The sequence below is a fragment of the Malaclemys terrapin genome, chromosome 8 (assembly GCF_027887155.1).
Source record: "Malaclemys terrapin pileata isolate rMalTer1 chromosome 8, rMalTer1.hap1, whole genome shotgun sequence".
NCBI lineage: Eukaryota > Metazoa > Chordata > Testudines > Emydidae > Malaclemys > Malaclemys terrapin.
Genome location: NC_071512.1, coordinates 11,779,268 through 11,795,772, shown reverse-complemented (window position 1 = coordinate 11,795,772; position 16,505 = coordinate 11,779,268).

The window sequence follows — 16,505 nt, the reverse complement described above, 5'->3', positions numbered from 1 at the left end:
GATCTTAGAGATTCTAGATTCTACTATTTGTGCTCTAGATGCACTTCCACTACGAAGGATTGCTAACCTGGAGCCAGTTACATTATCCTGGATCTGCACACTCTCACGTGCCCACGGTGAAGGCAGTTCATGGCCTAAGAGTACAGTTTAGTTTTCCCCATTACTTTTGGGAAGAAGGCAGCGCCAGGCTGTGCAGGAGAAACCTGATTAGCCACACTGCTGTAGTGACACCAAATAAGTTTGGGTAAACAAAAATTCAGACGATCAGAAACCGGTAACCTCAGAAATCGGTGTCAGAGGGAGACAAGTTGGGAGTTGATTAGAGACAGAAATGTTGTTTGGGGTGCTGCATACAGGGCTGGCTCCAGGCACCAGCCTAGCAAGCAGGTGCCTGGGGCGGCCAATGAAGAGGGGGGCGGCACGTCCGCCCCTTTCGGCGGCAATTCGGCGGTGGGGCCGTCACTCCCTTTGGGAGCAAAGGACCTGCCGCCGAATTGCCGCCGTAGAATGAAGCGGCGGTAGAGCTGCCGCCGCGATCGCAGCTTTTTTGTTTTGTTTTTTTTCCACTGCTTGGGGCGGCAAAAAATGCTAGAGCCGGCCCCAGCTACATAATTAGAATTCTGCTCTACTCGTATTTTATTATACTCAAATCCTGTCTGAACACAGCTTAAAACCTCAGAATAGGACATTTAAAAGGAGGGATTTAAAGATCGTACGCTTTCTTAGGTGTGTCTGTCGATCCTAGAAAAGAACCTTAAGACTGTCAGAAAAACCAACTGGACATCCATAACGTGATCTAATGCATGTGCTGGAGTCTATCCCATATTCAGCCAGGCACTTGCTGCATCCATAAAAGAAAATGTCCCACACAGGTAAGTGCAAAAGAGAGAGCTGGAGGAGATGACTAATTGTTGTAATGTGGTTTCTCAGCACTCCAGAGGCAATGCTACCCTTGAAAGAGATTCAAGAAAACCTCAATGTGGCAATGCTACATTTGGCTGTTTAGTGGCTTAGAGATGGAGAAGCCTGGCCTTCCCGGATCTTGTCCATTTTCATGTAGAAGACGTATCCAATGTTAAGCTAATACCATGCTTGATCTTTGCCAGACCGCTGAGAAGCAGCAAGAAAACACATCCGACACTGTTGACTGGAAAAGTCTTCAGCTGTTGAAGTATTTTGAGAACTAGAGTTACATGGATTGAATCTACTACCAAAAAAAAAAAAAAAGTATAGCATTTGGTGCTGAGTTCTCTGAATCATGTATAATTTTTATATTACAGCTGTGAAGTACTTTCTGATTATATGTAGTCAATAGATGTATAATATTACTGGAAGAATCACTTGAAAAATGGCCTCTTTAATAGGAAGTGGCTATTCTGGATCACTCAATGGCTTTCAGTACTAAAATAAATTAGAAACAGACGCATACAGTATCTAATTCTAGGGTTTAGAGCTTGTGAAAAAACTGGGCCCATAAAGCAAAATTATTGACACTTTCTCACAGAGGGGGGGGGGGGATGATTTTTTTTTATAGAGACCTCTCTCCAGCTGCATGCTGCACATTTATGTCTTGAGTACAACGTACCAGACTTGTTATTCTGTGCCTCTGTGTCTCCCAAGCATTTCCACTACTAGAGTCTAGATGTTCATCTGCCTAACTATCACCAATGCTGGCATACTACTCTTTATATGTGTAACCCACACACCTCCGGGGTGTGGTGTTCTGTGCCCTCTAGTGGCACTGAGACCACTGACAGATTAATGAGTCTGCTACAGCCTTAGCTAAGGGCCATGTGGCTTTTAGTTCATGCAGTAGAGGCTCATGCATTTAGCTCCAGAGGTCCCAGGTTCAATTCCGCCCGCCAACAACCAGGGTCTGTCGGTGTTACATGTGCACATATTGTCTTTTGTACATCAGCTTCCTAAATGCTCTTCATGTCAGTTAAGACACACAACCAGTCTCCCTCATGTCCCTTAGAATGAGATTGATTTACTCATGAAATTATTTAGACCAGATTTGATTGTAGTATAGGAAACACTCAAATTCAACGTGAGCCCTGCATCTTTGCTTCTATTTCCCTAGTTTAGCTCTTCAGAATTAGCCAACTTCAGAGGCCCAAAAATGCCCTGATACACTTTGCCATCTCTACTGTTTTCCTTCATGAAGATGTTTATGGCTGCTAACAGATGCCCCTTGTAAAAGAACTAGAAAGGAGACAATGACACAAGTTCCTACTACATTTGTTTTCATGTCCTCATTTGTAATAATTTCACATTTTATGAGGAACACTTCCTAAAACTTCCGCAACATGATGGAAACATATGTGGCTCTATAAGATGTTATGTGACCATTTTCATGGAGAGACTAGATCAAAACCTCCTTTTCTCTGACAGTTATATGGGCCACATTTCAGCAAGCTGGATAAATGGGAAAGAACATTGTCAAGAATTCTTTTAAGCATACTTACGCTATCCCTACTTTCATAAATATCATGGTCATTTTTCACATTCACTCTTCAGATGGATTTCTTGCGGTCTGAAATATAATTATTTAAACTTTTTATTAAAAACCCAATTTCCATCCGTGGCTGGTAATCTTGTCACCCCACGTATTCCATAGTAAGTGTGTAAAATAAAATAGCGAATGTGATTTGGTGGTGGTGGAGGGAGAGAGAGAACTACTGGAATAACATTAACTAACTTGGACCTGATCCAGCAATGCGTTGTGCATGAGGGAATGCCCACTGACTTCAATGGGGCTCTGTGGGCACAGGGATCTTTCTGTGTGCACCAAGCTGCAAGTTGGGGTCTAAGGTGGAATTTGTCCCCGTGCACCAGTGAAGTCTGTGTCCAGTGCAAAGCAGAGCTGAGCTGAATTTCCAAGGAAATTGACAATTTCAGATGTAAATTTGGAGAGGGTGGAGGTGGAGAAATGCACTCATCTAGCTGTGTCAGTTATATTAGGCACTGCAATTATTAGACCCAGGCAAGTGGACCCATGCTCTTGTGCTGAAGTTACTGGGGTTTTATGTGGGCATACAGGTCCGTCCCCCTGGGTCAGTTGCAGGCTTAGGTTGTTAAGGTGTCCCTTGAAGACACACAGTTCAGCCAGATAAGAGAAAATTGGGTGATGCAAAAATGTCATCCTGACTTGAGATTGGATTCCAAGTGTACTTCTGTCCTGTGCTCACTGTTCATAGGCAGTCAAATGGAGTGAGGCAAATATCAATTCTAGAAATTATGTCTTAAAAAATCTGGGACTTTGGAGACCTGGATGCAATTCCCTGCTCTATCATGGGCTTCCTGTGTGACACTGGGTATCTCTCAGTTCCCCTCTGTACAAATAATTGTATCTCTCAGTTCCCCTCTGTAAAATGGGGTAATGGTACTTCACAGAGGTGGTGTGTGTTAAAGATTGTGATGCCCTCAGCTATGCTACAGGCCTGTTGGCCTTTTATAAGTATGATAGATAGATGAGCACCATAAAATACGGACAAACTATAAAATATTCTGCTGGCACCACCCGTGACTTGATAATGAAAACAGATACCTCAGATAGGAGTTATTTATTGGCAAATCATCTGTGGTTGTCACTTATTAGCGGCCCTCCAAAGTAAGTGCAGTGAGACCAGTATTTGCCTTGGCAACCAGATAGACATCTGCAGGGCCGGCTCCAGCATTTCTGCCACCCCAAGCAAAAAAAAAAAAAAAGCCGCGATCGGCGGCGGCAGTTCGGCGGCGGGTCCTTCACTCCTAGAGGGAGTGAGGGACCTGCCGCCCCCGAATTGCCGCAGGTGCCGCCCCTCTCCCTTGGCCGCCCCAACCACCTGCTTGTTAAGCTGGTGCCTGGAGCCGGCCCTGGACATCTGTTAAAGGAGGCTGGCCTGCTGTTTTCCACCAGTTATGCTCTCGTGTGCAGGAATCTGCCTCTTTATGTGTCGGGGTATGTTGTGCGTCTGGTTTTGTGTGTATATGGGCTTCTGCACCCCACACTGAGGGAAAACCGGTTATAACCTCCTGGGATAGGCACTTTATGGAACCAATGTTGAGCTGGCCTCAACCCAGCCTGAAAGCAAAAAGGTGGTTTTGTGCATGGCAATGCTACAGTGGGGAGGCGGGAGGGAGCTAGAGGGGAGTTTAAGGGGCTGATTAGGGTGATGGTTTCAGGCTGCCTGATGAATTACAGGGAAGTAGTTGTTGGCAGGGCACTCTTTGAGCCATATGTGTGACACCCCTGCTCCTAGAGCAGAGTGCTGGATGCCTCCTGTGTAAACTGCTGGCGAGGGGAGAAGTCTTGCCTTAACTGTGTCTGGATTTCTTTGGGGAGGACCCAGCCTTGGGGTCCTCTCAGTGCCTCCCTGCCTGATTTGCATATGCACAGCCCCCCTCCCACTTGCAAATGAAGTCATTCCAGGCAAGGTTTTGCGTGTGCCCCGGCATGTTAGAAGTTGGGGGTTGAAAACTAGGGTCTGTATTTTCAGGTGCTGGGTGACTTTGAGTCAGCTAAAAACGATGCCAGCCCAGACCTTCGCCTCAGCCTTGACCCAAGCCCGCAGTGAGCTGCCGATAATTGGTTTTTCTCTCATGATTTTCCATTTTCACGCACGTTTGCCCTTTCTAGATATGGCTGCGAGTGAAGCCAGAAATGCTGAAGCACAGCGAGAAAGGATCTTAATATATTGGGCCAAATCCTGCCCTTGCTGTGGCTGCTTTGGGCTGCCCTGATGATGGAAAGCAGCCAGGAGGCCAAAGTATCTGGATCCTTGAGATTCCTTTGGGGAAATCCTTGATGGTGTAAAGAGAGCGCAGCAGCTCCCTAAACTGCTCCACTCCTGATCCTGAGTGTAGGGCATGAGTCTGGGAGAAAGGACACCTGGATGGGGGCACCTTCACCCAGGTGATCCCTGGCTGCTAAAATGGCCCTTAGGGGCAACCAGCAGATGCTGCAAAGTAAAGCCATCTTTGCCTCCTACATCTCCCTGAGCTGTGCTGTGTGCAGCTTTCAGACCCAGCCCAGGTTCAGAGGCCTGATCTTTCTCTGGTCAGGAACAGTTGTCAGTCAATTTTCTGAATAGTTCTGCTTTTTTGGGGGGCGGGAGGAGGAGTAAAACTATGAGGAAAATGTTCTAAAGAGGTATGACTGGGAGAGGGAGGAGAGGGGCTACAAAGAGTAGCTGGATTGTGCCTGATTTTTCCTCTTTGTGCTGTTTGGAATTTATCTTTACAGTGCAGCTGCTCATAAATTCCAGCTGTGAACATATGATCAGTCCTTCTACGGGTGAAAAGAAAGGGGTGTTTTGTCACAGAAGGAGTAACCAGACTCACAGTTGTGCTTTTGGTTCTTTCCAAAGCTCTGCATACGTTATTAGGCAACTCCACAATATGCAGCTATTTATGGGGCTTTTTAAAGTAGTCTTCAGTACATGCCCTCCTTAACCACTTCTTGAGCATATAACGAGCCGGAACACCCACACTGTGATGATGTGTGTGTCTTAATACATCTGATCCTGTTTCCCGAGCCATGTGAATGACGATTGTTGGACTGAGACTAGGTATATAATAAATCGTATTCTTTAAAAATAATCCATGTGTTTATATATTGGAGGAGGGTAAAGTCACACTCTCTCTACTCTCTCATTTTATTGTTATGCTGGAAAGTGTTAATGGCTGCCATCAAGCACATCTTTGATCTATAGCTCAGTCACAGACAGCATTAAAGTTGATGGGTGTACTAACTATGCTTCATGGAAGCTAAATGGAAGTAGCAATTAAATGCCACTTTGAATAGTGAGAGCTGAAACAAGAGAAGCCAATGCCCAGGGTACTGGCCAGCATGGCAAGGCCCGAGCAGAAGCTAAACCATGTGGGCTGAAGGGTTTTCCTGGGTATTGATTGGTTGCAGCTGTATTTGTGTGTGGCAGAAAGTGAGGAGAAAGCCTTCAGAGCGCAAGAGAAGTAGTGGTGGGAGGAAGCCAAGAGACAGAGCTGTTTTTTTAGGAACAGGATTGGCTAGAAAGGTAATAGATTTCTTGGATTTCTCAACAAGGGAACTGCCTGTTTGTTTCTATTGAGTTCAGAGAGAGAGGATTTTGTGTACATTCTCTGTAAATAAACAGGATTGCACTAAAGAAATACCTGACTCATACAATCAACTTATTCTCTTAACGGTAACAACCTGGCAAGGCCCCAAATATTGATTTGCTGCTCTGGTCGAAAGGGGCTATGTTATCAGCCTCTTTTAAAACTACTTGTAACCCATAATCCATGGAGTGTCAACTAATGGCATCTGTCCATGGTCTGATCTCATAGTCCTGCAATGCAGACAAAACGCTGGTGACTTCACTGGAAGTTGACAGTTTTGCTCTTCTTCTGGAACCATGTCTTGACAGCCAAAGGGAAAGAATGTCTAAATTTTAAACAAAATTATTTCTCTCAGAAGATGGACCCCAAATGAAACCCTGATGCAAGTGTTCAAAATTGGGATCCAAATGTGGGCCTGTCTCTCGCCCTAACACAGCATGATTTGTCACTCAGCTTTGAGCTAAAGAAACTTAGGCAATGATATTAAGTATACACAGTAAAAATGGGATATGCTCACTGGAGAGGTCTTCAAACGTTATCTAATTGTTAGTGATGTAAATTATTAAAAATTGTGATTTTTCCCTGCCTTAGATTGGTGTAAATTGGGACTAGCTCTACGGAAGTCAGTGGAATTGCACCATTGTAAAACCAGTCTAAGGGGGAGGAGAGTGAGGCCCCTTGTACTCAGGAGCTGACACTTAGCATTTATGTAGTGTTTTTTGCATCTTCAAAGCACAGTATAGATATTAATTGATTCCAGCTTCACTCTCTGAAGCAGGCAAGCAAGTTCCATTTTGCAGATAAAGGCTACGCAATAGGTCTGTGGTAAAGCATGGATAAAAATGAGTTCCTGCACTCTACCCACTAGACCATACTGCCTTGCTAAATATAAAACATTTCTGATGAATGTTAAAATCATCTGTGAACCTATAAACCCAGTTACATTAAACTCAGTTTAAACGAAAGCTATTTATGTCTCAAACGCTCACTGAAGGTCAAAACAGAATGGAACTAACTGATACTGTTTGTGTTCAAAGTCTCTTAAACCACACATCTGACCATCTTGAGAGTGAAATATAAAGTACTCACTTAGATATGGCCCTTTTCCAGACAGTCATTTCAGGCTCTCACTCCCTCTCTGTACCTCGGATGTTTAGAAAAACATCATAGAATTTAAACAGTGATGGAAAAACCATTTTAATTCTCTTCTATTTACATAGCATTGGGAGCTTGTACAGTTCTGCATGGCTGTTATTAATACTTAAACTGGCATGTTACAATTATTACCCTGTCCTGTGAACATAAGACTAGTTCTGGAGCACCCGGGACTGTTTAACCAAGTGTTGCGTTGAGAGAGATATGGACTAATACAGTGGTTGGGTCCATTTGCTGGATGAGTGTTCTATATACCTGACTTTTATATTGGCATAACACATCCTGCATCCTGCTTGCTTCATTAACACTAAGTTATTAAAAACTAAGGCCTAGATTTTCAAAACTGACTGGTGATTTTGAGGCCCTCAAGTTTTGGGCACCTGACTGGACATCTGAGCTCCCACCCTGTGAAAATCAGCCCCAAATAGGGTGTATTAAGAAGGATGCCTGAACATAAGAATGGCCACACTGGGTCAGACCAAAGGTCCATCTAGCCCAGTATCCTGTCTTCCGAGACTGACCAATGCCAGATGCCCCAGAGGGAATGAACAGAACAGGCAATCATCAAGTGATCCATCCCCTGTCACCTATTCTCAGCTTCTGGCAAACAGAGGCTACAGACACCATCCCTGCCCATCCTGGCTAATAGCCATTGGTGGATCTATCCTCCATGAACTTATCTAGTTCTTTTTTTAATCCTGTTAGTGTCTTGGCCTTCACAACATCCTCCGGCGAGGAGTTCCACAGGTTGACTGTATGTTGTGTGAATAAATACTTCCTTATGTTTGTTTTAAACATGCTGCCTATTAATTTCATTTTCTGACCCCTAGTTTTTGTCTTCTGAGAAGGAGTAAATAATACTTCCTTATCTACTTTCTCCACACCAGTCATGATTTTATAGACCTCCATCATATCCCCCCTTAGACATCTCTTTTCCAAGCTGAAAAGTCACAGTCTTATTAATCTCTCCTCAGATGGAAGCTGTTCCATACCCCTAATCATTTTTATTGACCTTTTCTGAACCTTTTCCAATTCCAATATATCTTTTTTGAGATAGGGTGACCAGATCTGCATGCAGTATTCAAGATATAGGCATACCATGGTTTATATAGAGGCAATATAATATTTGCTGTCTTATTATCTATCCTTTTCCTAATGATTCCCAACATTCTGTTTGCTTTTTTGACTGCTGCTGCACATTGGGTGGATGTTTTCAGAGAACTCTGAAGATCTCTGAAGATCACAACTCCAAGCTCTCTTTCTTGAGCGGCAGCAGCTGTTTTAGAAATCACTGGTCAGTTTTGCAAATCTTGGCCTAGGTGTTTAGGAGCCTGATGCTCCTTTTGCTTGCGCTCATGTAAATACAACTTTACTTGACCAAAGCCAGTGGAGTTACACTGTTGTGCATGAGAGGAGAATCGGGCCCTAGGTAATAAACAATTATACTATGAAAATGTCTTGATTTTATTTTTAACTAGAGGAGGAAGCGAAGATGAACGTATTCAAATGGCACATATTCAGCAGGTATTAACGTGCACCACCGTTGTCCGGCCACCTGCTACAAGCATCCTTGCACACCTCGATCAGAAGACTCAAACACAGTTTTACTAGTCTATTGCCCAGCAGGATCTTGTACCTATAAAACTGCTCTTAATTACTGCCTAAGTTACTAAGCCAGGTGATGGTGATTTGTCATAATCCAATAGGGTTTTCTTCTTTTCACAGAACACCCCCCCTCCCTCCAAACTTCTCTTTTATTTTATACATATACCTATACATTACATATACACCCCACCTTCCTCACGCCCCCAAAAAACTCAGCATGGGCCAGATTTTCAGAGAGGCCTCAACCTGCCCTCTGAAACAGCATCTCTCCTTTGCAGATCCATGTTTTTGCATGTGCAGTTTTTCCCACCTAGGCTTCTGTATGCACCGAAACTTGGCTTTGCTTCTGTGCACATAAATTGGTTAGTGAGTTGCCTGCAAAAATGATAATAATAATAATAATAATAATTAATAATAACAACATGACCCCTAAGGCACAGTGACCACTTGGGAGCCAAGTGTAAGGGGCCAGATTTTTAAAAGAATTCCAGTCCTGATTAGGCACCTAACTGAAGCGTCCAGCTTTTCAAGTGCTTAGCACCCAGCAAGCCTCACACTGTCTCTGTACTGTAGTATTCACAATATTTCTGATCCTGTGTCTCTCTGCTTGGGTAGGGGAATTTGAAGTCGTGGAGGGTGGCTGCAAGAGTTTATTAGACTATAGGTAAAATAAAATGACAGGCGATACCTGCTGAATCACCGGCACCTGTTCTTGAAGCATCTTGGGTTTTCCTTGGAGGTCTCCAACCAAAACACTAACCACGTCTAGCCTTGCTGAGCAGCTGAGATCTACTGAAATCGCAGCACAAGGTGGTACAAATCTCAACACTAATATTACAATGACCACAAACACTCAGTGTACCCGTCTACTCCGTCAGTTCAACCTGACACAGATTGTAATACAAAAAGGACTAAAATCATGTTGATGTTAGAGGATGATCAACTTTATTATTGCTATGGTTAGATCTAATTGCAGTATGGTACTAATCTGACCTGATAAAATAACACATTATATATGGACTGCAGTGATAGAAAGAGAGCATTTAAAGAAGAAAATTTGCTCATGAATAGAAAGGTCATGAGAACATTTTTCTGAAGAGACCCCAGATCCATCACCAAAATTAGCCCGGGCAAAAGACCTGTTAGATCATCTAGTCCAGCCTCCCTTGCAGTACAGGCTGTAATCTTTAGATCGATGACATTTAGAACTAAGAAGTGCTACAGTCTCATTAATAAAGTTCTTTATCATGTAAACAGTCTGAGACACTGAACTATTTTTGAAAGTGCTACTGATAGCTTCAGCTGCAAGCAATATGAAAAGGGAAGTTGCAGTGTCAGCAGGGAGCTTCTCTGATTTACAAGGCCTGAGCGTCCTGCTGGAAGGAGATAAAAAGGGACAATAATGGTTACCAGCAGAACAAATGGAGTGTGTAAGTTAATAGGGTTGAACAGACTGGTTAAAAGACAAAGAGTCTGATTCACCTTTCACTTACACCCATGTAAATCAGGAGTAAGGCCACTGGATGCAGGAAGTTGTTGGCTAAGCTGGTGGGAGAGACGGATCAGCCCCATAGTTCTGAAACCTGATCTAAAGGTTTGCAGATGTGAGTGGTTTGGTGAATGTGAAAGCTTTGCAGAGAACGGCCTTTTCCTTTGCTGCAGCAATGAAGAGAACACTATTTCCCAGCACTGGGTGTGGCCTCCTGTTGGGCACCCCGCACAGCACAGCAGAAGGAGAAGCTTTTACCTTTGGAGAGCTGGGGTTATGTACCTCTGGGTCATCTCACCTCTTATGCTCTTATGAGCACAAGGGGAAGCTTTTAATCAAACAAAAAAACCAAGCCCACATGGTTTCAAATCCCAAAACAGAATCTGGACCAAATTCAGTCCATAGAGGCACCCAGGGTTTTTAGCAGGACTTTCATTTGCCTACCTTCTTGGGACAGAATTTGCCCCCAAAGCCTAATTTTTAAAGTTAGTCTTATTATGCTCAGAGTAGACTCAGACCTGTCTCCATTAACAGCCACAGAAAGAATAGCTTATCACTGTCAAGATCAGCTATATGAATGTAAAGAAACGTGGACCCTGTTTCTAGATACATTTACATAAAAAATCATGGGGCTGCTCAAAGAATGCCAGACCTCTATTTCGGGTGACCAGATGTCCTGATTTTATAGGGACAGTCCCAATTTTGGGGTCTTTTTCTTATATAGGCTCCTATTACCCCCCCCCCACCCCCGTCCCGATTTTTCACATTTGCTGTCTGGTCACCCTACCTCTATTCCAGCTAACTCCCTCCTCCTTTTCCCTCCCCTCCTTGGTCCCTGCCTTCCCTTTTCTATTTATGCAGGTCTTTTCTTGTTTGATTACTGTACCCCCTCCCACCCACACCTTGGTTTTGCATTGTCTGGTCTTGCAGCTTTGACAAGTTGTAAAATGGCATAATTCTGTTGGTGCTCCCGTGAAGTGTGCCATACTCGGAAACATATACAAGCTGTAAATCATTTGCCATCTTGTATTTTGCACTATTTTCGTTGTTGTTATAAAAAGCAATAAAAATATTAATCGTGATGCCCCCATCCTGCCCCTCAAGCCTTCCATTTTATGCCCCAATTTTGGCACCTGTAAATAATTGCAGGTACCATTTTGTGGGCATGATTAGCTGCCCATGCCAAGGATGCAGGTCCTGGAGATTATTTAACAAGCACGTTGCACCTGCAATCAGGGCCGGCTACAGCATTTCTGCCACCCCAAGCAAAAAAAAAAAAAAAAAGCCGCGATCGGCGGTGGCAGTTCAGCGGCAGGTCCTTTGCTCCTAGAGGGACTGAGGGACCTGCCGCCCCCGAATTGCCACAGGTGCCGCCCCCTCCCCTGGCCGCCCCAAGCACCTGCTTGTTAAGCTGGTGCCTGGAGCCGGCCCTGCCTGCAATGAGATATTTAGATTGAAGCATGCCATTACTTGTGAGTGTAAAATGGGTGAGCCAAGCTGAAGCCCCATTAAAAATCAGGTCCTGCACATCTGTGCTTAGGCAGTACAAAGAAGTGACTGGTAAAACAAAATATTGGGAAATCTGTTTCTTATTTACTCTGTTGCCAAGTGCTGACTTCAGGATTCCGTTTTTCTTCTATGAAACTTGGCCTTGTAACCACAAACAAAAACAAAACAAACAAAAAAAGTGGGGTGGGGAAAGCATTTTGCCTATCTTTAGGCATGTGCTAGCGATGTTATCAGCTGTGGTGGAAGAGAAAGCCAGCCTTTGACAGGTGTGTGCAAGAGGAACTGCTTTTCAGCTGTTTTAAGTGGTGCCGGGAAGAAAATCTGGTTGCAAATGTCCCATATTTCTCTCCATTCTCTTTGAGATGGAAGTTTATTAAGTGTTACAAGAATACAACAATGTTATGAGGACAAACCAGAATTCTTTGAGAATGCAACTCTGAAAGAGGTTTTTGTGGTTCACCTTAAAGGCAGATACTTTCCTGGTTTTTCACTGGGTTCAGGGTTTGAGAGAAAAATCATCCTACTAGGAAAGAATTAGGGGGTTCTGGGAAGAAGCAGTGGGCACAGAATCAAATTTTGGAGGGTGATCGGGAAGCCTCTCCAGTGGTGAGGCTTGCGGGCTTTCTGCTGGTACCTTCCCACTCTCTGGGAATTGTTATATCTCAGCAGGGCTAGTTCAAAGTTCTGCCCAACTTGCCTTCTCCATGCATCATGGAGACTCATCCCACCTCAGCGAGGGATTGAGTGAAATGCAAGTGTGGGATTTATTGCTCCAGTAGCATGTGTTATAGAGTAGGAGATATTCTGAGGTAACAAAAAACTCACTTCTGTACAGCAAGAATCTTCCATCCCCAATTTGCCTAGTTCCCTCTACAAATACAGAGGTGGTAGAAAATTAACTAGCAACCTGCTGGGTAAAAACAAGAGGTTTGCCATGAAGAAGACAGTCTTACAGTTAATCTGTTCCCAGTAATGTCATTGGAGTTTTGCTAAGGAATAATTTGGCCCATAGAAGGGTTGATGGAAGGAAGGAGAGAAGGGGAGAGGTACTAGCTGGGAAGGGAGATGGGGTTGTATTGGGGTGAGAGGAATTTGGAATCTTTATTTGGTGGGGAGGGATTGTCCAGGGGGAGGCAGCAGCAAGATAAGCTCTCTGGGGCAGGGTCTGTCTTGTTCTGTCTGCAGCGCCTAGCCTAGCCCAGTGAGGTCCTGGTTCATGATGATGATGAAAGGTCCTAGGTGTGACAGTAATACAAATTAACAATAATAATACTAATGGGGAGCCAGGTATATCCTGGGGTCTTCTTAAATGGCTATTTCTTGAACCTTAAAGCACATATGAGTTCTGATCAAGAGGTGGAAAAGGGATGCATCTTATTTTACATGTGAAGAGTGGCACAGAAACAGAACCTGCACAGACAAAGGTCACAACATCATCTGCCTGGGTAAGGGAGATTGTTATTTTAAGTAGATAGTCAGTGTCATTGGCGTGCGTGGCACTATATAGACAAATAGCAAAATAGGACCCTGCCTGGACGAACATACAATTCAAATTCGACATAAAACTCAGTGAAAGATGACCGTCGTAATGGGCGTGAGTGGGGGTTGAATACAGCGCTGTTGGGAGCTGTTGGCTTTGCAAGGCCAGGTGGAAGAGGCTGTCTTTGTTTGTCATGTATTTTGGATGACAGTGTTGTCTTTGAGAGGAATGTAGGCTGGGCTGCCAGAGCAGTGGCACAGAGTTCAAGCCCATTCAACCGGTGCATTAGCAGGTGAAAGCCACTTGAAAGGAGTGAGTCTGGGAGAAGGTGAGTGAGGTTGCTTGGACGGCAGCAGTAGGGAGGCTGTTCCAGGTGCAGAAGATGAGGCCGTGAAAGGCGCGGAGTTGCATACATCAGAGGAGATGAAGGGAGTGTTCAGAAGAGTTGGCGCTGGGGAGGGAGCACGAAGATGAACGTGCTGAGACACTGGCAGAGACAAATTTGAGTAGAGCCTGGAAGGGGAGGGCAAGAAGTCTGGACTCCATTCCAAAAAAGCCAGGAAACTGGGGAGTGGACTTCAGGAACTGGGTGAAATCCATGCTGGACAATATGTCTAAGGTGATAGAAAACTATCTGGTGGCAGTAATGATATTCTGCGGTGGGGTGGGGAAGCTTGGGATCAGAAATCACCTCTCCTTCAGATTTTGCTGGGATACATTTGATCTAGACATGGGACTGATCCAGATCCCCAAACCCAAGCATTGCCAAGCCTTGGGAAGATCCTATTGACTCCAGATTCCAAGTTCATAGAATCATAGAATATTAGGGTTGGAAGAGACCTCAGGAGGTCATCTAATCCAATCCCCTGCTCAAAGCAGGACCAACACCAACTAAATCATCCCAGTCAGGACTTTGTCAAGCTGGGTCTTAAAAACCCTGTAAGGATGGAGATTCCACCACCTCCCTAGGCAACCCATTCCAGTGCTTCACCACCCTCCTAGTGAAATAGTGTTTCCTAATATCCAGCCTAGGCCTCCCCCACTGCAACTTGAGACCATTGCTTCTTGTTCTTGTTCATGGCTCAGAGCCATCTCTTGTTTGGTCCCAGTGAATTGCAAAACCCCAGGGAGCCTACCTTTCTTAGTCTTTTGTAGGAGTCCAGGGCTCAAATGGAGCAGGAGCTTGGGGGAATTGTTTCCCTTGTTAAAATAAATGTATTAGTTTAATATGTACCAGGAGAGGATAGGGAGTTCTCCTTGTTAAATTTTTACCAGTCAAACCCTGCTGCGGACCTACTTGGAGAGCCTTTGCTCTTTCTTGCTATTCTAGAAAAAATCTCCAGCAGGATCCTAGACTGTAGAGAAACTGCCACGTCTGAGGCTGGTCTACACGGTGGGGGGTGGGAGATCGATCTAAGATACGCAACTTCAGCTACGAGAATAGTGTAGCTGAAGTCGACGTATCTTAGATCTAATTAAAATTACTTATTGGAGTTCAGCAGTCGATGGGAGAGCGATCGGGGATCAATTTATCGCGTCTACACTATGCGATAAATCGATCCCCGATAGATCGATCGCTACCCGCCAATCCGGCGGGTAGTGTAGACGTACCCTGAGGAAAAGCCTAAATCTAAGTGTCACCTGCCCAGCAGTAAAAACCATATCAAACCATATCATGTTATTTGAATAGAATAGGTGCCATGCTGGAGCCTAAAGAGACTGCACTAGGAATAGCTGCATGTGGTAGAACTTTGCTCTTGGAGGGTTAAAAACTCATGCTTTCAAGGAAGACAGGGACAGGTATAACTAAACCAAAGATAGCAGCCATTTTAATTGTTTCTACTGGAAAATAAAATACCATGTGCTTACATAAAGTGGCATAAAAAAGATGATCCGTGATGCATGATATTGTTCATTACTTACTAGCCACCTTTTACAATGCACTGATAGCTTTTCAAGTGCATTTTTTAGCTAATTTTAATCAGAAGACCCATATTCCACTGTGGGTAGAAAAAGTATGCACAGTATTTATAAAAATCTAAATCACAGGCTGTTTTCAGTTCAGCAAGACGTCTCTTCTACCATTTGATGGCTTATTAAGCTATGTAACAGTAAACTGCCAGAGCATAGCCTTTCTTAACATGAGTAATATCTCCATTTTTATCAAAAGGAATTCTGATTACCTGTCTATTCAATTAAACCCTTTTTGTTTTGTAACCTTGTTATTTCTTGTAAAGCCTTCTTAGAATTACATTTAGATAGCACATGTGGGGAAAATGGGTGTGCATTTTACACAAGTACCACAGTGTACTGCACCCATTTAATAAACCTTTTAGACGAGAAACAGCTGTATCAGGTTTATACCCAACAATCTGGATACTCCAGGAGATGCTGATTGTTAGAAACTATGGCCCTGATTCAACAAAGCCCTTGAGCAGACACTTAATTTTAAGCATGTTTTTAACACTGACCTCAGTGAGGAGTCAATACATGCTTTGCTAGCTAAGAAGGAACTTAAGTATCTACTTACACTTAAGCATGTTCTTAAGCTGCCAACATTTCAACTCCCCTAATATATTTTTAATCTTAGCTGCCATCTAGTAGATTAGGAAAGAATAAAAAGATAATTTGTTTTAATGGTGTCCCCTTCCCCTTCAGTTAATGAACACGATTGTTTCTCCTGAATCTCCATAATCTTAACATTTAAAAAATGGACATTAATCTTTTAACCTTGTTATCAGTTGACTGCTTTAGTTAGTCTTTTTTGTTGCTGTATTATATTTTGATTTGGGAGCAGAAAACATTACTAATTTTTTTATTGGTCCATTGGAAACATTTTCTTTCATCATGTTTCTTCATTTAACAGGTGCCTGTTTAGTAGAGCTTCGCTGTATTTTGATTTAGCCTCCATGTTCTGCTTAATGCAAGGGAAATGCAAATTTTTAAAAGTTTCAGAGTAACAGCCGTGTTAGTCTGTATCTGCAAAAAGAAGAACAGGAGTACTTGTGGCACCTTAGAGACTAACAAATTTATTAGAGCATAAGCTTTCGTGGACTACAGCCCACTTCTTCGGATGCATATAGAATGGAACATATAATGAGGAGATATATATACACACATACAGAGAGCATAAACAGGTGGGAGTTGTCTTACCAACTCTGAGAGGCCAATTAATTAAGAGAAAAA